Below are 23,559 nucleotides of genomic sequence, written 5' to 3' on the forward strand. Positions count from 1 at the left end.
TTCTCTTCCTTTACCAAAAAGCAAGAGCTTACTGCACTTCATTATAGCTGACCCACTTGCTTTGGAAAGGTGTAACAACTTCCAAATAAACATGTGCATGTGTGCCTTGACAGGTGGGAGGGATGGGTAGAGTAGATTATTTTTAAATTCAACAAAGGCAAATGCAGGGTCCTGCACCTGGGGAGGAATAACCCCCCGCACCAGGACAGGCTGGGCGCCGACCTGCTGGAAAGCAGCTCTGTGGAGAAGGACCTGGGGATCCTGGTGGACACCAAGCTGTCCATGAGCCAGCAGTGTGACCTTGTGGCCAAGAGGCCAATGGTGTCCTGGGGCACATTAGGAAGAGCATTCCAGAAGGTCAAGGGAGGTGATCCTGCCCCTCTGCTCAGCTCTGGTGAGGCACATCTGGAGTGCTGTGTCCAGTTCTGGGCTCCTCAGGACAAGAGAGACATGGATTGGGTCCAGCGAAGGGCGACAAAGATGATGAAGGGACAGGAGCATCTCTCTTATGAGGAAAGGCTGAGGGAGCTGGGCCTGTTCAGCCATGAAAAGAGACAACTGAGAGGGGACCTCATCAGTGTCTGTCGGTATCTGACGGGAGGGTGTCAGAGGGTGGAGCCAGGCTCTGCTCGGTGGTGCTGAGCAGTAGGACAAGAGGCAATGGGGCAGAAACTGATGCACGGGAAGTTCCACCTGAATATGAAGAAGAACGTTTTTACTCTGCAGGAGACCGAGCACTGGAACAGGTTGCCCAGAGAGGTGGTGGAGTCTCCCTCACTGGAGATATGCAAGAACCAAGTGGATGCACTCCTGTGCCGTGTGCTCTGGGATGACCCTGCTTGAGCAGGGAGGCTGGACCAGATGTGACCTCCTGTGGCCCCTCCAAACCTGATCCATGCTGTCATTCTGTGTGTGTGAACACGTGTGCAAATACACAAATATACACACACACACACACGTTTTCAGCATCTCCCCTCTCTCCTCTTCTCCTTTTTAACCAGGCCAGTACTTTTCCTTCCAAATTTAAATTGCAGGCATCTTCCCTAAGTCACATTCTATTTCACAGCACAAATGCAAAGTGTATGTATATATATACTTACCCGCCCCAGATTACTCTAATTTAGTATTCCATCTCTTCCCTCAGGATTCAGTAAATGTACAAAGCCTTTGCTTTGAGTTTTAAGCTGTAACACCTCTCCCCAGGTCTAGCTGGTGATTATTTCCTTCTCTCAACTAAGATTTTTTATCCAATAGGCTTTTGTACCTAGCTTTGACAGACCGAGAAATAAAGTTATTATTTTTATAAATGGGTGGTTGGAAACAGTCATTGTGCAATTTTTTCCTCCCAAGATACTTCCTTTCCAGATAGTCTTTAAAGTGAAAGCAGTTATTTTATTTTGAAGAATCATAACTCATTTTTATCACACTGTTATGATTCTGAGACCTTTTCTCCCTAAGCCATTATCTGCTAAGGAGTTTATTACATGCCAATGGGTAATAGCTTCTCTCCTTAAAGAATTTTTCTAGCATCTAGTTCCCAGTAACCCATTGTTCTTTGTTTTCAGTAGTGATATACTTTAATAGTTTCCTCCTGGACATTGACTATTGCATTTTACAGATTATTATCTTCTAAAGCCCTATAATATGTCATTTAGTAGAGTACAAATGGTACAGAATAGATACTGCTGGAACAATAGATATTAAAATAGCTTTTAAAATGTTTTAAATACTTTAAAAATATTTATGACCAATCTTCGTAGATAAACTTAGGAAAAAGTTAACTAAATCTACAGTCAGAACACAATTATGTAGTCCTACAGAAGTTACTGTAGCTCTTGCCCTATTTCTGTCCACAAATTTTTGCATCACTGTAATATGTAATCTTATTTATACCATGTGATATAACTAAATAGTATAAAAGGATAAGAAAGCAGTCATTGTTTCATCTTGAAATATTCCTTCTGACTTAATTTTTTTCAGTTTACTGTTATCTTCCTTCCTACTTGCTGTTTATTTTCTGTACCTTCCTCTCTTTCAGAATTTTAACCATTTTTAACTCCTACATTGTAGATTATTATTAATATATTAATTAAATGTTTATTTAGTAATTACTCTTTCCAGATCAAATTGTACTCCCTCTGTATGGCAAACAGAATCATGCTAGGACTGGAATAAGGCCCTCCTCTAGTTTCTGAGTTGCACAAATATTAGTCTGTACACCGGAGATTTTATATTTATATCTATTAGCCTGGATGAAGTCAGTAACTGTACTCCCTACTCTTTACACTGATCAAAGCACAACAAATTGTAATTTGGCAATAGAGAATTAAATCAAGACAGCTATTGAACTTGTTTAGTCCTGTGCCAATACATCTGTCATCTTTTTTTTTTTAAGTCCATCAATAGTGGGAGAATGTGTATTTTCTTTTTATTTATAAAGCAATCGTTAGCATTCTATTTGGAAATTTCCAAAATGTCCCTGTCTTTCCTCTGAAATGTTAAATAAAAATAAAACAAGTTTTCTACCTTCCACTTTACTTCAACAGCCAGTGTAGCTTGGTCCCAGTATCAACAAGGAATACATATGAAGCAGACAGGAGCAGTAGCAAGTGAAATCAGGCATTAGGCAATTGCCAAAAGAGTAACTTCTATAAAAGGGACAAGAAACAACTGAACCATCCATTTAACATTTTCCCAGTCTTGAACATTTAAAAAAAAAAATTCTAAACACGAAGATATTCCCCCCCGTGTGTTTACTAGGCCTCAGCTGGTCTGAGCTGCAGCAGATGCCCCTGTGGCTTCATGTCCAACAGTGACTGGCAGTATGGTCTTGTTTGTTCCAATATGTGTTGGGAAAACCTTATCTCACCACAATTTCCAATGATATTTTATCCTTCTTATATGTAGATAGGTATATGTGCAGGTACAGATATAGATAATGCACACTTCCTAGAAAACAAAGTATATTAAAATGCATTTTCAAGTAGGACCTATAATCGAGTCCTTTGGCCAGCTAAAGTCTACCCCTTCTGTAACTGAAGATCTAAATGAAGTGGAAAATAGGAGTTTTGTTTTGATAGCATCCACTAAATCAATCAGGAAGCAGCAGCTGCAGAGCCATGTATCCATTGGAGTTAGAAGAATGGATTGTATTGGTAGAGTACTTCCTCCCTATTAATAAAAAAAAAAAAAAGAAAAAAGGCTCTCAGACAGCTGGTCTTTGTGTATGATGAATGTTAAAATTCTTAAGAAGACTCACATCACGTAAATTGTTTTTTCTAGTACTACAAAATATTATTGACAAAGTTGACTTTTTGCAAATGTCAGAGATTAAAGTTCACCTTTTCCCCTTCTCTTTCAGTGGAGAAGAAACAGATGCCCTGGGATGACCAGGTCACTCCTGAGCCAGCCAGGCCAGTGACCATGGCTGACAGGAGGTCTGCACGGGCTGACACTGGAGTATATTTTCTCAGGTTGTGGTGAAGGGGTTGGAGCCTCTGTGGTTGCCCACGGTGCCATGGCAGCAGTGTCTGGGAGAGCTGTGCGTGGCTGCCATGGGTCTGGAGCAGCTGCAGCCTCAGCAGGCAGCACTGAGTTCTTGCCGGGGGAACTGCGTCCCAGGCAAGTGCCTTGGGTGTACAGCCAGCCCTGGGCAGGGCTGTGGGGACTGGGGAGCTGGCAGGGACACAGTGGGACAGGAAAACCACATCACTGCTGTACTGGCAGCTGGTTGCCCTGTTCCTGGGGCTGGAAACTCTCATGACCAAATGTTTCCTCCTCAGAAGTATGAACACCTGAGAAGAGGGAAAATAACAATCCATTGATCTGCAGACGTGTAAGAACCAAGAAGAGGAGCACAGTCAGGAATAAAAGTGTACACTTCCAATCATGCTGAGATAGGATCCAGTTCTCCTTTGCAGAAGTAGTAACAAATTAAAAACCCCTTCTGTTATCCATAGGGGTCTGTCAGCTATTATTGCACGTTTGAAAAAAAAAAAAAAGACATCAATAGATTTTCACAGTAGTCCCAATATCTCTCTGCAGCATACAAGACAAACAGTGTTAAACATCACAGTCTCCAGAAAGACGTCTTTCAGAAATACTGTTGGGTCCAGGAATTTACCCTTTTATTTTGTTGAAAGCTAAATTATGCCTTTGCTATTTGCATTTAAAAGTCCTTGCCAGAAAATAGATTAGTTCAATCTGGAACTGTTTTGGGGCAGTGGCAGGACTCTTGTCCTAGAGATGTTGCTTCCTTTTTCTCCCATATGACTGGAATAATGGTATAGAATCATGATCCTCATGATTTTAAAGATGATTAGGTAAATTTTTGAACTGTTTTTGACCATATGTGGTTTATAATCTCTGAGGTCAGGCTTCTTGTTCTTTCATTTCATGGGGTTTTTTTCCTATACAGTTAAATGCAAACTCCTCTTTTGTTTTTTGGGTTTTTTCCCCTAGAGGCTTTTACGTGCAGTATGTAATGAAGACTCCTGCAGTTGCTTGGTTTTGATCCAATAATATATATCTTTCTTGTAGGTATATTGCTTGAAAGTTGCCCTTGCACTGAAGGTAGGTAGAGCTGTTTTTAGTGTTCATATTCACTTGAAGTAACTTTTCACGGGAAGAGAAACAAAAGAGAGAAAGAGAACTGAAAGCAGATCCACATTAACACTATTTACCCACATTCTGCCAGTGACAAAGGAATGCATCAAAGCCAGACCCTTCTCAAGTACCTGCCATGAACAGTGAATATGCGACAGTACCACTGAACATAACTAATCCCACAGGTTACCCAGAAGCCTATTGCACATTTTTGGAATCTGAGGAAGTAACAGCTACTAAGTGAGCATGGGTTTAGGTGAGCTCAAAATTACCCCTCTCAAAATTTTCCTCTAACGCAAAAGCATTTTCTTCCCAGCCATTTGATAAAGATAGCTTTGCTGAGATCACTCAGAGTGCATCATGCTGTGCCATTAAGACAACCTGTGTCATCATACTCGAGCATACACTTGGGCCAGTGAATCTTACCACAGCACCTATTTTTAAATCTCTCAAACCCAGGGATACTAGAAACATGAGCGCTACCAGGTTACCACGATCTCCTGGCCCCCTTATTCATCTCAGTTTATAAAAAAACCCCAAAACTTTGATATAGCTTGTCCTTGGTAAAAAATTCTTACCGATTCTAACACAGTTTGTCAGAATCTTGATTTCCTCAGAAAGACTATAAGTGCAGGCAGGAAGATGTGGTCACAGTGTGTTTCTAAAAGCTGAGCTATGCATTATTGTTATGAATCTAATATAACTGTACAAGTGAGACTTTTATTAATCTTGTTTCCTTTTGAAGAGAAAATATTGTAAACATTTTTAAAGTTATTAAATTACTTCATTACATGCTAATCTTAGGAAATAATGTGAAACAAAATATTGCTACAATCCAAATTCATTTCCTTTGAACAAGTATGAATGCTTCATTTTGTGCTTGTAGTCACATTTTAAGATCATCCTTTTAATAATAAGGCTTAAAAATAGTTCTCTGAGAAGTTACCAGAATAGTGATTTGACACTTGGGACTAAAGTAGATTGGCCCTGCTCATACATCCATTCAACAAATACTTGCTTTGTCTTAGCAGGAGAAGGCTCATATCTCTATGACTTGGACATTATTGGACATTTTTGGACCAGGAAACATTTATTACTGTCCTTGTGAACAAAATTATTTTAAAGACACTTCTGGTGCAAAATTTCTCCAGAGGAGTAACTTTGTGATACTCAAGCAGTTTTTCATCTCTTCAGACTCAGTAGGACCCACAAAGACAAAAATCCCTTTTTATGACAGACCGCAAGACCATTAATTATAACTATAAATCTGTTTGGTTTTTTCTGTTGTTGTTGAGAGAAAAATAGATAAACAAGGAAATAAGTAAAACCATCCTTACCACAAGAGTAAATTTTAGTTCCTCTTTCTACCAGATTTTCATCTGATTTTCGTCCAGATTTTCTTATGTTGAACAAGGTGGTAATCTTACTCTCTTTTAACTCCTAGTAATTCCCTTGGCTTTAGGAGTCTTTCCACCAAATTGGGGTTCATTTAGCATTCATAAGGATTTTGACCTCTTGGCCAAAGGATTAAGAAGCTGCACAAGAGGTCAGAATATAAATTAATCTTTACTTTCTGCTGGCTTTGTGTTGGTTTTTGTTTCTTTTTTTTTTCTTTTCTTTTCTGTGATGTTAGCACAACTGGGAAAAGTGCAAGCTGTTTACTGCAGGAAAATTAAACTTATTTTTATGTAACTACTGGGACCAAATACAGGCAAAACAATTACGTATTTCATAAGACTCCATCAGTTTCAAGGCACATCTCATAAAGGTAATTGTCTGAAGCCTTGATGATATGTTCTCTCAATTAATGTCCTAGAGTATGAGAACACATTTCAGATAGTGCAGCCTCATCTGATCCTCAGTGCAAATCACAACGGGTGAAATTCAGAACCTCATTCCTTCTGCAGAACTAAATTGCAATATGCTCTACTTGAGATTGCTCCTTAAGACCATTCAGGGACCGAAGCTTATTCAGAGCACAGTTTGTATCTTACTGGTTTTGTGGGAGGCCGTTCCTCAGAAAAGCTGCTGCAAGGCCATTTATGTCAGAAAAATTAGTCAGTACCCAGGAGCTCTCAGGGGCACGTAACACAATCTCCCCCTCGCACATCAGCACACCTGCAGTCAGCAGGGGCCCTCCAGTATTGTTCCTTTCACAGAAAAGATGGATGAAAAAAGCAGTGAATGAGACTGAAAACTCTGTGGTACTTGTTTTTCCTCTTGATCTGAAATAGTCTAAAATTGGAGACCTTCCAGAAAGTTGTGGAAGACACCTGTGTGAGACTGCTAGAGAGAGAACAAGGAATCACTTCACAGAGATGAAGTGGAATGAAGAAATCTGTCTGTGCAGGACTAGATAATTAATTCAATACATCCAGGATCCTAGAGCCTTACTAATTGTATGGGGGGGAAAAAAAAGTAGATATTTGGATATGCAGTTTTGATTATTTTAAGATAAATTTATTTTAAGTCCTTGGAGTCTTTTAGTCTGATATGTGCTCTAACCCAAGCAACTTCACCTTGTAATACAGCTCCAACACCAAACTACACTTTGCTTTTAAGCTATTCACCCCATTTTTATTCCATGTAGAGGTTTAACCCCAGCCAGCAGCCAAGTACCACACAGCTGCTGCGCACTCCCACACCAGTGGATCTGGGGAGAGAACCAGAAGGGTAAAAGGTAGAAAACTCATGGGTAGAGATGAAGACCTTTTAATAGGGAAAGCAAAAGCTGTACACACAAGCAAAGCAAATCAAGGAATTAATTCATTGCTTCCCATGGGCAGGCAGGTGTGGAGCCATCTCCAGGAGAGCAGGGCCCCATCATGCATAATGGTTACTTGGGAAGAAAAACAACATCACTCCAAATATCCTCTCCTTTCCCCTTCTTCCCCCACTTTATGTCTTGGGCATGATGCCATTTGGTCTGGAATATCCCTGTGGTCAGTTTGGGTCACCTGGCCTGACTGTGTCTCCTCCCAACCTCCCATGCACACCCACCTGTCTCTGCAGCATGGCAAAATGAAAAGCAGAAAAGGCCTTGGCTCGGTGTAAGCCCTGCTCAGCGACAAGAACATCTCTATGTTATCAACTCTGTTCAGTACAAATCCAAAACATAGCCCCATGCACAACAGGTCTGATCCTGATTCAAGATTCTGTTGAATTACTACCATGAAAATGATTACAAAGAATAGCATTAGAAAAAAATTTTTAGGTCTGTCAAAATGAGAGGTTGACTAGATCAAGATATCCCTAAAAGGCTATGGAAATACTGCAACATACTGGCACTTGTTCAAATACCTGAAAGATAAAGGTTTCTTTTCCACACTTTTGTGGTTGTTTTTGCTGGAATACAACTTCCAGCCTGTCCCTGTAAGTAGAAACATCTATAAAAGACAAGGCTATACTAAGAATTTTATGACCAACAACAAGACACAAAAAGAAAACAGGCTGGAAAAGGCTTTTATGTAAAGAACACAAAATAAATTGATAATGGTTTATTTTTTTTGGTTCTAGTACATACTGCAAGCATTCTAGCAAGCTGGTTTCTACTTTCCATGCATGAATTTCATGAGATAATGCTTAGAGTAGACTGTAAGCAGAATTAAACCTGTAATTTACAATGGTAAACAAGAACTAAAAAGCAGAGTTCATTCAACTGTTGTTAGAAACCCAAATAACCTTGCTTTTGATTGTTTACAGCAGAAATGAAGACAGCATCTGTTACCCTATTTATGCAATAGCATTCACATAAAGATTTTACACATTCATTTTTAACAAATAAGAGGTATAGTAAGAGGAGATACAGGCAGGCTGATGCTATGTTTGTATCACTTTATAAATTAATTCTTCATGATACATAAGGTTATTTGAAGGATAGCAAAAAAATAATAAACAATATCGAAAAAACCCCTGTTTCCTCTCTGAAACATTTACTTCTATTTTCATAACAGTGTTTAAACCATACTAAGCACCCCAAAATGAACGGTCTTGCTACGTCTCTGGGATCTCCTTGGCAAAGCCAATAGGAGAGTTAATCTGCATGTTGGTGGTGCTGTTCAGAAAGTTGATTTCTACAATATTTTAGTGCTGTTTAACAACAGCGTTATTAAGAAAGAAATAGAGCCGAGTTGCAACAGCATCCTTATTTTTCACTTTTTTAAAAAAAGCATTTAAGTATAACTGGTCTTATTTATTTAAGATTAACATTTATGGTATCTATAACACACTGGTGCACATAACATGATTTGAGCAGGTCTTGCATGAATTTTTCTGTAGCTTCACCTTTTGGTCTTTCTGCTTCCAAGTTCAGTAATAACAGAAGACTGTGAGAGCCCTCTCCTGGTGAACAAAATTTATCTCCCTCCAGCTGTTGCTTGCCAACCAGAGATTCTGAGACAGATATTCCAGCTGTAAAAGAAGATAGTGCTTAGAATGTACTCTCATGGTTTTTTAATTTATTAATACTTAAGTGTAAAAAGTCACAAAACAAAGGCTTTATTTTCCAAATACCACCTTACAAAGTGAAGCAGAAAGTCAAGGAAAATACTTCTCAAAAACCTGCTATCTGCAAAGAAATACTAGCTTCAATATACTTTCACACCCGTACATATTTTGCATGGTTAAGATTGACATCCATCTGGAATGCTTTAAATAAAGCTGCTTTAAAGACTTGTTCATTAGTGATAGGTATTGAGAAGGTTGTACACACGGAGTCACTCCCCAGATGAGGAATGAATGAGCGAGCAAAGTCTGAAAACCCCATGGCATCTAAAAGGAGCCCTGGGATCCTCTGAGATGGGCAGTGGAGAGGAAGGCTCTAGGCAGGAGCACCTTTTTTTTCTCCTGTGTAACCAATCAGAGATGGCCTGTGCTGGGTTCACAAGTTATTCTTTCATGCTACCAAAACTGAATCATTTTCTAGGCATTCCCCTTCTCTTATCACACTTATGAGGTAGCCTGCCCATATTATTCAGAAAGGGGACGAGCATATGTTATACACAATATCCTGTCATGCACTTTTCCCTGTCTATAGTTGCTGTTATTAAATTTTTCACTTTCCTTAATACCTGTACATGTAACATGATTTTGGCTTATTCTCCTGCTGTGCCCTTCCCTTTCTCTGTAGCAAGCACTTAATTTAGGTTGAAACACTGTCTCTTTCACTTGCATATGTTCTCCTCCTTATCTACTTAGTTTGATTTACTGTATTAATTTTAAGGACACTGTGTCTCTCTATTCCATCACTTTTGAGGTCTGAAAAGAATTTTAAGTTCAAAAAATCTTAAGTTCAAATCAGACTAAGTCAATGAACTACCAGACATGCTTGAGTCCAGCTTACTATCTAGAAAGCACCTCAGTTCAGAGGCACTGGCAGTTTAAGTAATGTCAACAAAATAAGAATGCATACATGCTTAAAGCAAAGTTCCTAGTTTGAGAGCTTCAGAATACACAGAGGCAACCAAGAGCCTTCCATTGCTGTGGGAGCGAAGCATTAGAGCAGTGATCACACCCCCACGTCTCAGGGAGCAGAAGACTCCACACAGCAGTTTCACAAGTGTTTTTCTGGGGAGCAACGATGGCCCAGGCAGCCTAAAATGAACTCACTGATAATTTGCATCAGTCATCTCAGCTGAAAGCTGAGCTTTATCCAGGCTGAAAGCAACCCAGAGAGGTTTATGGGCCTGTTTTTCTGTGCACTAGCATAAAATGTGTTGCCTTATCTGAAGAGTTTGCATGGAGATGGCAGAGGCTGGCTGTGTAGCAACTGCTAGTGGAAGAAATGTTCAGAAAACAAGGAGTTTAATATATGTACTTTGCTCTTAATGTTGACACATGGTTGGTTAAGGTGTGGTGCGTAGTCAGTGTAGCGAACCAGAAAAGCTATGTACAAATGAAACTATTACACACTGGATAACTTTTGGGATAGGCAATTTTCAATCAGTTATAAAAACAAGTGTTTCACAATGTAAATTTTTCTGCTTGAAAAGAGAAGTTCTAATTTTTAGCTAGCACACAGTTGTTCTCCTCAGCAAGAAGGAGGACACGAGCAGTGAGTTATTATGTTGAAGAACCTTCCATGACTTCAGAGACAAGCACTCCCAGCTCAGCTTGAACTATCACTGCTATCTCTTGTAGAGCTCAAAGAAGCTGAAATACAGTAAGGCCTCATTATTAAAAAGGAAATGCATTTATATAAATATGTATCTTAGATTCCCATTTCAGATGATCTAATACAAGATCTCATCTCCTCCGTTTCTTTTAGAGCAGCAAAGCACATTAACCCTGCTATTTCTAGCTTCAGCTATAAGCTAGAATCCGGTATAGCCACAAGACATAGGCGTCAACTGGGAGAAGTAATGTTTGGAGGCAGAGTAGTGCTGGCCACTTTGATCCCTAGGCTGCTACAGCTGAAATGTGCTGTAAAGATTCAAAGTGACAACTGGGAAAACACTTTTATATGAAACAGACTTCAAGATGACATTTTTCATTTCATTCTTCACTGCCTTTTTTTTTTTCCTACCCTAGTCTTTTTCTTAAATAAACAAATATATTTTGTCTTTGAAATCATGTGTTATTAAGGGTAAGCTCAAATGACACCAGCAGGTAGAGGGCTCATTGCTAGTCTGGATCTGAATAATTGCAGTGAAATGCTGTACAAAGCAAATCACCTCAGAGCATTTGTATTCTGAGGTGGAAACTGGGACATGTATCCTGCAAAGCTAAAAAGATCAGTGTGACGACTCGTATCACTCAGAGAACTCAAGAACTTTCTCTCAGCCATTGACCAGCCTTGCTGTATCAAAAAACACAGATTGCTGATAATACTGAATAATTCCCAAATTATCAAAGGAGCTCTAAGGACCCTAAATTAACATGCCTAAGTTGGGGCAAGTTTTCAGAAGGGATAAATGCTCTGCAGACAACAGTGTAATCAGGGACAGGAGAAACCATAGAAAAACCTCAAAGAGAGAACATGTTTCTTGTTGACCTCCATTCAGGAGTTGTGAGGAAAGAGGAGGGTTCTGCTGGCTGCCTCTTGCTTTCTGGAGCTATGCTTACAGTCTCGACTCACATGCTTCACAGGCAGGTAAAGCAGGGTGCACATGTTAACTTCCATTTTTTTCCACTTTTGTGAGGCCCTCAAGAAATGAAGTACAGCTGTAGACGTTTTGTCCCTGTTTCTCTCTGTTGCTGTACTACATCTAAGGAGAAATACCTGAGAGTACTTCCCAGGTCTGAACTCACCTTCTTGTCATGTCCCCATGCCAGACCACAAGAGCAAGGCCCACAGGGTGATACAGAATAACAGGAGAAAAAGACACAAGATATGACTGCTCAGATACCTTATATACCATTTCTAAGTTCAGCCAAGAAATCTAGTTTCAACCCAGTTCATTTTATCAAGTAAAATTATTTTGGGGTAAATCAGTGGAAGCACCAGCTCACCTAGGTAGCAGGTAAAAAAAAAAGAAAAAAAAAAAAGAAAAACAAGTTACTTAGTGCCTTCTCTAATTCAATAAACTCAAAGTTGTGTGTCTCATTCAGTAAACTAATGAGGTGTGTTATTTCAGAAGGGATTATATGAGATTACTATTTTTAATCTATTAAAATGTGGCAAATAATGTGCCATGCAGTCCTTTAAATTAATGGTATGCTTTCATCTGCAGTCACATGTATCATGCTGATCATCTGTATTTATATAGAGCAGAAGAGAAGATGATCTCTAGCTGATAAATACATTACTAGCAGAAAAAAGTTGAGTTGGTAACCTTCATAAAAAGACAGTTTTAATGAAAAGTTAGTAGAAACTCCTAGTTATCCCTTTGAATGATACCTACAGAAATGGGCTCTCACACAAACAGAAACTGCAGACTGTAAAGGGACACTATTAATACAATGCATAATTAATCTGTAAATTTATTATCAAAAGTATTGCAAAGGTCAAAATCTTTGTGAACTGCATCACTTAATGACAACACAACAGCATTTTTACACAAACATATTTTTACACCTGCTAAGTGATAGAAGTCCTTAATCATAAGATCACAGGCTCAGTTGTAAATTAGTTGTAAAAAAAACAATTCATGAATAAAATATTCTCTGACTGACACTTGGAGGTTCTAAGCTACACCAATCCCTGGTCTGATCCACTTATAAATTACTACTAAATTTCACCTGGAAAAGTTGAAGTTTTAAGACAACACATATCAAAAAAAACCCCCACCATATCTAATACTTTCTGATACAATGTTTATACAAAGCTAATGGCAAACGATCAAAAGAAAAATGATGATAATGAGTTATTTCTGTGTGCCTTTACCAGTTCAGTTTCTCCGAACCAATTAACTTAAGATACCAATTAGGCAGATACTGTCATAATAAAACAGCTATGCTGCTCATGGTACCTGCCTAACGAGGTCTGCCCAGGGATTTAAAATTTAACTCACTAAAATAATTCTTCTTCTAGAGTAAAATAAGGCACAAAAGTACATCACTAACAGCATCTTTTTCTTGTAGAAACCAGTATAACTGGATGCCAGTGCAAGAACTGGCTAAAGGAATGTATAAAAAATTCTCATTTCCATCATCAATCTATTTCTGAATGCGATTGAGGTATTGCCCTTCTAATATAAAACATTTGAAGTTTAATGCCCAGTAATTCTATTTTAGGAAGCATTAGGCGCTGTAACCCAGACTTTCAAATATGGAGAACATCATTAGATTCCTTGGATATTTTTGAAGAAGTGTTAGGTCTGTTACTACCACTAAAATTTTTAAAAAACCTAAAGTTACATGGAAATGGAGAAGAAAAAAAAATCGTTATCAAAGATCCTGCTAAAACATATTTTTGACAGTTTGCACAACAGCAAGCGTGTATGAGACAAGACAGCTCAATGTTCCCACAAAATTGCTTCATTACAGAAGAAAAACAGCACAAACGAAAAAGAAAACAGTTCTCCAAAGACTGAGCCTCTTGCAGTAGATGATGTTTTTCTTTATAGCAAGACCTTCACTTCTTAGTGGACAGGCATTTCATACTGGTTCTTCCAACTACAGTACCCCAGTGAGAAGCATCAAGTAATACCAGAGAGCTTCATCTTGTCTTCCCACTCCTGTCAGTGAGATGTACCTGCCTGGTTAGCAATGCATCTGTGTAACTGAACTGCTCAACAGAGCATCAAGAAGCAAGCTGAGGCAAGTCATAGTGGGCATGGAAATGCCTTTTCATTTAAAATTTATTGTGACAGGTACTCCTTAGTGATTCAAGGAAGCCATAAATCTCTCCTGCCTCCTGGCACTCACCAGTATGCTGCAACACCAACCTTGGCCCAGCTGCCCAGCTTGTTCTCTCCTTCTTACATCTCTGTGAGCATTCAGGTTACATATGGCAATGCTACCTCCCTCTCATGTTCCTAGTTATGCCAGTAGTCATTTTAAAAACCCACTTTATTTTGGACTTGCAGATTTCCCCTCTACCACCTCTGAAAAGGATTTTTGCCATACTCTATAGCTGTTTAAAATCTGCTTGTTTTAAGTTCACAAGAATTGCAACCCTAAAATGTGACTCACAGCATCCATTAAAGCTTTTCTTTAAAAGTGCCTACTTTTGCCATGTCCTTAGGTAACCATTCTTAAATTTTTTCTGTTGCAATAGTGGATGGCAATAGCTCTGGATAAATGGGTTATTTGAAGTGTCAGATGAACTGAAAGAACAATTTCATAGTGAAAGCAGCAAATGCCCACAAAGTAGAAAACTGCTTTTCATTACATCAGACTTTTACAAACTAAAACAACTCTTCTTGATAGAAACTGTCACATTGAGGAATAGAGTTTCTTTGGAAAGTCTGAAAAAGAAAACTTTGTGATCTATCAAAGATGGTAAAACCAACACCTTTCCAAATATCCTTATTTTTGCACTATAAATTTTTGAAAGAGGGCAAAATATGCAAAATCAAAAAATTACTAGGCAATTATTGAACTTGCATAACATTGTGTGAAACATTATGAAAATTTTTTTCTAAGAGGATAATTTTATGTTTTCTCTCTCTTTAGAGGTAAACACCTGAAATATTTTTATGCTCATTATTATCGGCAGAAATTATGCTGATAAGTTGTTTCAACAGGATTTTATTTAACAGATGCAACAAAATTGGACCAAATTCCCCTGCCAAATAGGGAAAAAATTCTCTTTCAAGTTAGTTAGCCTGGGTTTTTAAAGGGTATTCCTCTGTCATAAAAAAGAACTTTTGTCTATCTCCTTCTAATAGCCGGCCTGGAGAAAAGTCACCTCCCTGCTTTCTAAGAAACCTGGTTCTCATGACCTGAGAAAATGCTACTCCCAACCATCTTCTAGAGAAATGTATGTATAAATACCTTTATCTGTAATATAAATGCAAAATCTAATGATCACTATGACCACAGGAGCTAAATGCAGAGTGAAGCCTCTCTGCACACTCCCCACGGGCTGCTGTGACTCTTCAAAAGCCAGGAGCTGCAGCGAAGTCACCAAGCCCACAAGACGTTCTGCTTACATGTGTACAACAAAGAGTAATATCCATGCACTTCATCATGAGTCCTTTGTATTGATTATTTCTATTTAGCAGGCACTAAGTTAGGAGTAGCTGAAGATGAAAATAGGCTCAAGCCTGACAAAGAGAACTAGTCCCTTGGTGAAGCCATGCTGGCTGTCTTGAATCACCTCCCTTGTATCTTCCATGTGCCTAAGCAGAGCTTCTAGATCTGTTTGATGATCTGCTCAGGCACAGAGAAGCGAAATGCATGCAACAGGATATAACACTGAAGCATCAGAAAGCAAAGGAACACTCCTTTTGAAGTCACTCAAATTCCATTGTGTTGTAAATTTTTTTTAAAATCAGTAGAAACAAGAATAGCAAGTTAATTTAGCTCCTAGATTCCACATGATACCATGCAATAAAACTGTATCTTCTTGCTCTGGCATTGTTTCACTATAAACTAATTGAGACTACAGTATGGCCCATGTCATTTTGAAACCCTTCCAATTATCTCTGGGAAATTTAAAAAAATGAAAATTTGAAAGAAAATCAGATTAATTGCTTTTTCTTCTCATTTTTTGTGGTACCAAACATACAGTCTGACTAATTGATCTGGTTTCCTTCTCTGCCTATACAAATGAAATTATTTCCAGAAGCTCATTAGGAATAATAGCTCTCTGTAAACCAAAGGAGGGAAGGGTCAGCCAAAGTAACTGGCTTTACTAATCAGGGGGGAAAAAAAAAGTGAAATTCAAATTAATCTATGTATTTCTACACTTACCTGCAAATTCATTGAAATGTTAAATTCATTATTTAACAACAATATTTAATAATTAGTGTGACCTGAGTAGATTGTGCACTTCGTGTACCTAAGTAGACATGGAACACTGACTCAAACTACCAGATCTGGTTGTTTTCATGAAAAATCACCAAGAGTTATACAATTAATCAATTAATATGTTTCACAACAAACTTGTGTTTGGGAGACATTCGGACACACAAGGCAGATTTCACAATAAATGCTTCTCTTTCTCAGGAGCTCTGAATTTTACTCTGAATATGGTATAAACTGATGGTGTGAATAATTAATTGAAGACTACTGCATCTGCTCATTTGTTAGTAAAGCAAAGAAAATTATGATGCTCAGCATCATGAAGTATTTCAGGATTTCTGGGGGGCAGCAGTACAGCTAAGTGACTATACAACTCAGTCATTGAATGGTGGACACTCCAAGATGGGTATGTGGTCCACAGCCTTGAGACGAATTTCAAAACTGACAAAGTTTCAAGCCAGACTTGTGCTACAGCTTGAACTTAGTTAATTGTGATGCCTAACAGTCCAGCTAGATTTATCGGAGTCAAGGTTATATTTCTTCCCTATATGTGAAAAATAAAAAGCAAATATAATTTGAAGATACGTGGTTTTCTGTTTTCTTGACACACCAGGAATCAAATAGACAACGTGGTTTCAAATAAGTGTTTGCTGCAAACAAATAATAAATTTCAGCTGCAAGTTTATAGGCATGAATTTAATTGCAAGGCTCAAACATCACTTGCAGGGAATTACTAGACTGTTTGCAAATCTCCTGGCAAATTTACCATAGGGCCTTTCTGTGGATTGTTTGTACCTGATAGCAGCAGGCCCTCAAAACCTTGGGTAAACCGCTTTGTATTGATTATCTGCTGGGCACCTCCAGATACAGTAGAGTTTCCCATAGTTTCTTGGTGTAAGGAGACTTACAGACAACAAAGGATGGTGCCTATGGAGCCCTTCCTATGGGTTACATTTCAACCTCATGAAGACACATGGTCATATTTAAGACAGATTACAGGTTATCACCGTATGGGACATTAAGATTTCTGAATGGGATGAACTTGACCCTTTCAGTTCCCCATAGCCTCCTATTTCCATATATGTTGTTACTGGACAGCATTCTGTTAGCCATATAAACCAACCCTCTGTGATCCAAACACTGAGAAACACCTACGCATGAATGGGTTTTAAATATGGACAGGGGCAGGATCTTTGTATGGGAAGGAATAAGAGTTGTGCCAAAGCTGACTCCAGATTCAGCACTACATAATCGCTTGTAACTTCCACTTATATCACACCATGACATAATGCAGCAATTGACAGTAAAATTTTTGCACAGCTCCAAAAGACATCATTCAATTTCATAAAATCACATCACAGTGACCCAGAAGAGGAATGAATTTTGGTGAAACTGGACAAGCACAGCAGGGATGGAGCCAGAACTGCTTCAACAGGCAACAATCCAACACCATGCACCATCTTTTCTGCCCTGAAATACAGTTATGGAAGATGGAACTCAAAGTCATGGGCCAAAATGAAGTCAATGGACTTTTACAGCGATGGTCCATAGACTAAGGCCATGATATCTGTGTGCACATATACATATCTAGATAGATACATAGATAGATAGATAGATGGATAGATAGGTAGATGTATCTCTCAAATGACCAGAAAAATGATGGTGGTTAACTGGGATGTATTGGGAAGTGTGGGACATGGGCATGATGTAAATGGTATGGAATAAGGAGTGGGTACCACGCTGGATTTGTCTAGGATAGAGTTAATTTTCTTCCTAGTAGCTGGTATAGTCTGTATTTTGTATTTTGCATGACAACAATATTGAGGACACATTGATGTTTTAGTTGTTGCTACGTAGCGCTCACTTTAAGCCAAAGACTTTTCAGTTTCCTGTGCTCTGCCAGTGACAGTGACATACAGAAATGGTTTTGTATTCTAGACATATAAGTGCCTATTGTACTGTTTCAGTTAATGTCACTTCAGTTAATGTTGTTTTAGTTGTTTCTTATCCCCAGTTTTAATTATTTTTTCCCTCTCTTGTCATTCAAAAGCTAAAAGCAAGGGTAGAGAAACTAGCATCTTGAAATCATAATTATATTCCCTAAGGAAATAATGTCACCAGTAGCTGCCTTTTAGTTTGTTTAGATCTCAAGACATTTTGTATTACTGGAAATGCGGAAATTATTTGGTTATTCCTGTAGTTTTATGTAGTGGTACTTAATTTTAAAAATAATGGGGCTTTTCACTTTGCTTTAGCCCAAGCAACAGAATTATGTTTCCCATGCATGTCATATTACAAGGTAAATAATAAAGACCTGAATCCTCAGGGGCTGTAACTTGAAACACTGGCTTGAATGAATGTTGTCCCTAAGGAAAGGTAATGTTAAATCACATTCCACACACAGAACTGACAGCTTATAAAAGCTGAAAGTCTGGCTGGAGAGCTTTTTGGAATGGACTTTCTATTGCAGTGTTTTGTCTTTCTCCCACCAGCATCAAACGAAGAACTTCGGGGTTCCTGGCCTGGCCATGCAGATTACAATTGGTATAATGTGGAATTCAATACAGATGTGAATACTCCTGAGCTTGCAACCTGGAAGGCCATCTAGACAGAAAAAAAGCCCAACCAACAAACCACCAAGTAAGTAACCTTTTACTTAGCATGACAGGAAATATATGCTGGAGGCAGGATTGCTCATGAACACTACAACAAGGACTCTGGGGCAGGGAACACGGTTTTTCCAGAGTCCCTCCAAAATAGCTTCCAAGTCTCTGCAGCAGTGAGCAAGAGAACTCAGAGGCCTAATTTGAGAGACAGCATCAGAGTCTGATTTGTAGAATGTAATGTTATTTAATATAAAGAGCTTCTATAGAAATGAGCTAAAATTATTTCAAAATTATTTTTATAAATAACTTCCTTTATTTTGTAAAGAAACATTCTTTCCTACTTCTTATTGCAGAAACTTTTTGTTTTGGTTTGAGATTCATAATTTCACAGGGAAAGGAACAAATGACTAATAACAACACCAAAGATCAGAGCCATAGCCTCTTAGGCATATCACTTAGTACAGCTGTCTTGTAACACTGTGAGTGTTTACACTCAAATATAATTTCTTTTTATCCTGCTTTAAATACCTGAAGCTACACAACAATTTTAAGTTCACTGAGGTTTTTTTTTCTGAAGTAATTCTTAGCACTCAAAGAGTATGGTACCCACCTTGCAGAGGATGTCATCACATTTGCTGTGTCAGGTCACAGCTAGTGGAAAAATTGCCTTTGGTGGATGGGTGCAGTTATATCAATTCAGAACTAGACAGGAACAGCTCTGAACATGGAGGCGGAGTTTTACAGGGTTTCATGACCATGATTCAGTGCCATTAAACTACACAGAGGTCACTGAAGATCTTTGCCTTGAGACAATTTTAGTTTCACACAACAGAATTTCATTACACAGCAGTCACTGTGGTACATGGTGATGGCTTTTATACTAACAGCGTTCAGTAATGATTTAGATCACACTAATTGTTAAGTCTGTGCTCCCGGTGTTTCTTACAATATAATCAATAATAATACAATAAACTTTTCTAAATATTATTAATAAGGAGCTACTAGTCCCCCACTTTCTTGAATGAGTCTCCTCTGTCAAAACAAACATTACTATTAACTAGGGTAAGATTTTTTTAAGGAATAAGCACACTGTTGGATATGGGTTGTGGTACTTCGCAGTCTAAGTGATTTTAGAGATTTTTTACACTTTGCAGAGGATGTAATGATCCAATGTCTACCAATTACATACACCAAAAGCTGAAAACAATCCAGCTCATCATTATTTTCCTCTTTTTCTGAAAGGTTAATTCCTTTAAACACTAATGAAATCACAGGAGAAAAATAGAAAACATTAAAGGGACTAAAGAGATAACTAGAATTATTAGGATTGTGGAAGGTTTACAAGGAGAAGTTATATTTATTTAAGGAGGAAAGCTAGGCAATCAGCCAAATAAGTCAACCCAAATTTAAAAAGATATAGTTTATGATACAGGTATATCGCAGTGAGCCTGAACATGTTTATCCAGCCTATGCCTAGATCACTCTTGCAGACACAGTTTGAAACTCAGGAGTATGCGGAATATCTACTGAAAAAAAAAAAAATTGTAGGAGAGGTGAAACATGCTATACTGCTACAGAATTTATGGGGATTACATGACTTAAACTGAAAACATCAGACAGTTGTATACACGTACATTTAAACTTTGCATAACACTGTGACATGTTTTGACAGCAGTAATGAGAAAGTCTATTCCAAGTTTGAAATAATAAAGAATTAAAATCAGTAAGAACAACAAAATCAGAAATTATTTGTAGCCTCACAGGCACCTGACAACACAATATGCCTGCTAGAAGATCTGAAGAAAACCTCCTGAGACCTGATGGAATCCCAGACAAGATTAAATTTCTGGAGTCAGCTCATCTAAAATATTATACAATATGTTCATGTAATAGCCTCAACTGCTGCAGCTACAGGGCCTGAAGATTGAAAAGGACAAGAAGAAAAGAAACCACTCAAACCAGACAGATAGATTAAGTAATTATATACTGTCACTCAAATTTTAATGAAAGCATTGAGATTTCAATCTTTTCACGTTTTTCTGCTTCACACAGAAATACTATTTTTTTTTGGCTAACTCAGTAACCATCTTCTGTATTGTCAGAGAATTTTATCGTTGTTTTTCTATTCTCAGTGTATGTATAGTGAAAATATCCTGATATATCAAGGATGGGCCTGATACATTTATTGGAGAGTAGATTCAATTCACTATCAAAGAAAAAAGTCACAACAAAGTCTCACGAGAATAAAATCGTGAATTTTGGTTGTAACTTCACAAATGAGAATGAATAAGGAGGAATTCTTCAAATGGATGCCCAGACAGGCTACACAGAAGTCTAAGCAGAGGCAGAAGTGTTTATTCTCTAAGCTTCAGGCATATTGCCCAGATATATCTGCCCCCACACAGAACTTTGATCATTTTATCAGAGCATTAAGCCACTGGCCACACCACGAGCCCCAAGGAAACTGTGGGTTCCAGAGAATCTGTTGAAAATCTTTGCATATTTACACAATCACATGCACCCTGACCGGAATAATTTGGTCCAGAAAGGTGTCTGCTAAACAGAGCATCTAAAGGATCTAGTATGAAAGATTTTCTTTTTTTTTGCTGACACTGCCATTCGGTACAGTGACAGCATGTTATACTGCTGCTCTGAAGCCCCATTTCAGGTTCTTTTCTCCAGAAAGTTTTAAACGTGGATACTTTTACAGTTGATATCTTGAAACTGGAAACTTGCAGAGTATGCTACATAGCTACTGTGTTACCATGGACTTGCAAAAGGTGAAGCATATTCCAAGTGCACAGCACACCAGAGAGCCTCTTCAAATCTAAACAAATGAAGCGGCCAGAGCTCTCATTTTAAAAGGTCGGAGAGATTGATAAAAGGAGGCTCTGTCAAAAGGAGTAAGTGGTCTTCTGCTGTTCTGACTAGCAGCAGGAATCCATTAGGAAGAGCCTGAGTGTAATTAAAATGGAGACATTAAAAGAAATACAATAGTAGAAGCATTTAGAAAAATTAGGAAGTGCAGAAATAGGTAGCCTGTAACATAATCAAAGGAGTATATTAGGTGGTTTTAGTAGTTTCTTGTGCAATATAGATTAGAAATGATTGTAAACCATGTAGGAAAGAGTGAGTTATATAAATAGGTACTTCTCTCATACCTTTTCTTAGTTTGTCAGCAGAAAAATTAAGATATCAGTGCAAAATGCATCAGTATCAATGGCATAAGTAAAACCAAATTTACTGAATATAAGAAATCTAAAGAAAATTTCAGACAAATGCTAGAAAATCTGGAACACAGGTGTCATGGTTTAGCATATTTGGGTTTTTAGTAAAGAGGCTCCATCAGCCATGGAAGTGATTCTCTTGCAAAGAGGTGCTTACAGCTTCCTCTATGACCAGACAGAACCAATCAACTGGCTAGTTTGAATATTGGCAACTTTTTAAAGCCACTTAAGAAGCCTGACACGCCTCTGTGATCCACATTTGAGAATGGACAAATCCTGGGGAAGCTTTCTTGCTTCCAGCTTTCAGACCGGTAACTGGGGGGCCCATGGGCATGGCGCTGGGCTGGGCCCTGCTTGGCGTGGCCCGGCAGGGCCGGCCGCGGCAAGGCTTGGCTGAGATCTCAGCCGCTTCTGCTCGCTGGACACCCGGCGCAGCCCCCTCAGTGCGGGCTGGGCCAGCCGGGAGACAGCCACCCCGGAGCCGTGTGGCCATGCTCCATCCATGGCCCTGCTCCGTGCAGGCCTGCGGTGCAGCTCGGCCAGGCCTCCCCCTCTCCAGTGCGGCCAAAATTCATCTGAGGCTGCTGCCCGGCAAAGATCATCTGACCAACAGCAATAAGCGAATTCCAGCTGCAAGGCCTGGGTGAGATTAATCCTTTTAGTGCTGTAAGATTCTCCAGAACAGATGAAGCCTGCAGACATCAATCCTCTCCCGAGTCAGAGGAAGAGGAAAGGTGAAGGCATGTGAAGAAAATACCATAAAGAACACCAAAGTCAGTGAAGAAGGAAGAGCTGAAACCTGAGGGAGGAGAAAGAGGAGATGCTTCAAACCTAGAAGCTGAAATTCTGTTGTGAATCTATGGTGGTGATGGACTATGAAACATCAGAGTACCTGCTGTAATTTCATGAAAGCATGGGCGGGTGAAGCGGTCAAACTGTACTTGTGAGCAAAAGTATCTGTGCTGAAATAAGCAAATGTTGAAGTAGCTGTGATTTGATGAGAAGTGTGAACAGAGAGAGATGAAAGTGATGAGCACTCTTGCTCCCAGGGGAGAAGAAGACCTCTATTTCTAGAGATGAAATGCTCCCAGAGATGGGTGAAGAGAACCTTTGCTTCTGAACAGCTCAACCTTAAAATGGTACCCCATTAGCTCAAGATTGGACCCTCGAATACAGTTGTGGGAAAAGCTGTAAGTCGGGGGAAGGGACTCTCACATGCCAGCAGAGAACCAACCCGGGCAGCTGTCTCACTGTGACATTGAAGCCATGAGAGAACTGTTTCTTGTGGAGATGTCTCAATATCACGAGCAAGAGAGACTCCTCTCCCTAAGTGAACTGAAAAAGATTATTATAGAGGTGGTAAACTGACTGAAAAAATCTCAAGGGCTGTCTTTTTACATTGTCAGTGGGGGAAGGGAGAAAGGTGGGGGGAGGAGAAGTGTTCTGAAGGTGTGGTCTGATTTTTTTTCTTTCCTTTAGGTCTGTTAATAAACTTCTTTATATTCTTTTAAGTTTTGTGCCTGCTTTGCTTTCTTCTAATTCTTATCTCACAGAAGGAAAATAAGTAAGTAATGGATATTTTGAACCAAACCACTACACTTAATTGGTGTTTCCACCCGGTTTACGAACTGAACCCGCTACAACAGGTTTTAAAACTTGCCTTCATTTAAAACTCTCTTGAGTCATTTAAGTTGAATTTGTAGAAATACTACCTCAGCCACGCATGTTCAGAGTCTGCAAACTGTGGACATAAACAGTAGGATTGAATTGAT

At 38.9% G+C, this 23,559-nt stretch overlaps 1 long non-coding RNA gene across 2 annotated transcripts; it reads left to right on the forward strand.

Annotated features, from left to right (window-relative positions):
* Positions 1–625: 625 nt before the first annotated feature.
* LOC121658271 lies at positions 626–22,381 on the forward strand. 2 transcript variants are annotated; one of them, XR_006013913.1, is made up of 3 exons: positions 626–4,572; positions 14,877–14,968; positions 18,447–22,381. It is a non-coding gene; the product is annotated as an uncharacterized LOC121658271 (long non-coding RNA). The 2 variants fall into 2 exon arrangements; XR_006013912.1 differs by lacking the exon at positions 626–4,572 and having other exon boundaries at positions 7,430–14,968; positions 18,447–18,594; positions 20,316–22,381.
* Positions 22,382–23,559: the final 1,178 nt, after the last annotated feature.

The sequence above is a fragment of the Corvus kubaryi genome, unplaced genomic scaffold, assembly GCF_017639235.1.
Source record: "Corvus kubaryi isolate FWS band 111438036 unplaced genomic scaffold, C.kubaryi_AGA036_p1.0 split3-131, whole genome shotgun sequence".
NCBI classification, from domain to species: domain Eukaryota; kingdom Metazoa; phylum Chordata; class Aves; order Passeriformes; family Corvidae; genus Corvus; species Corvus kubaryi.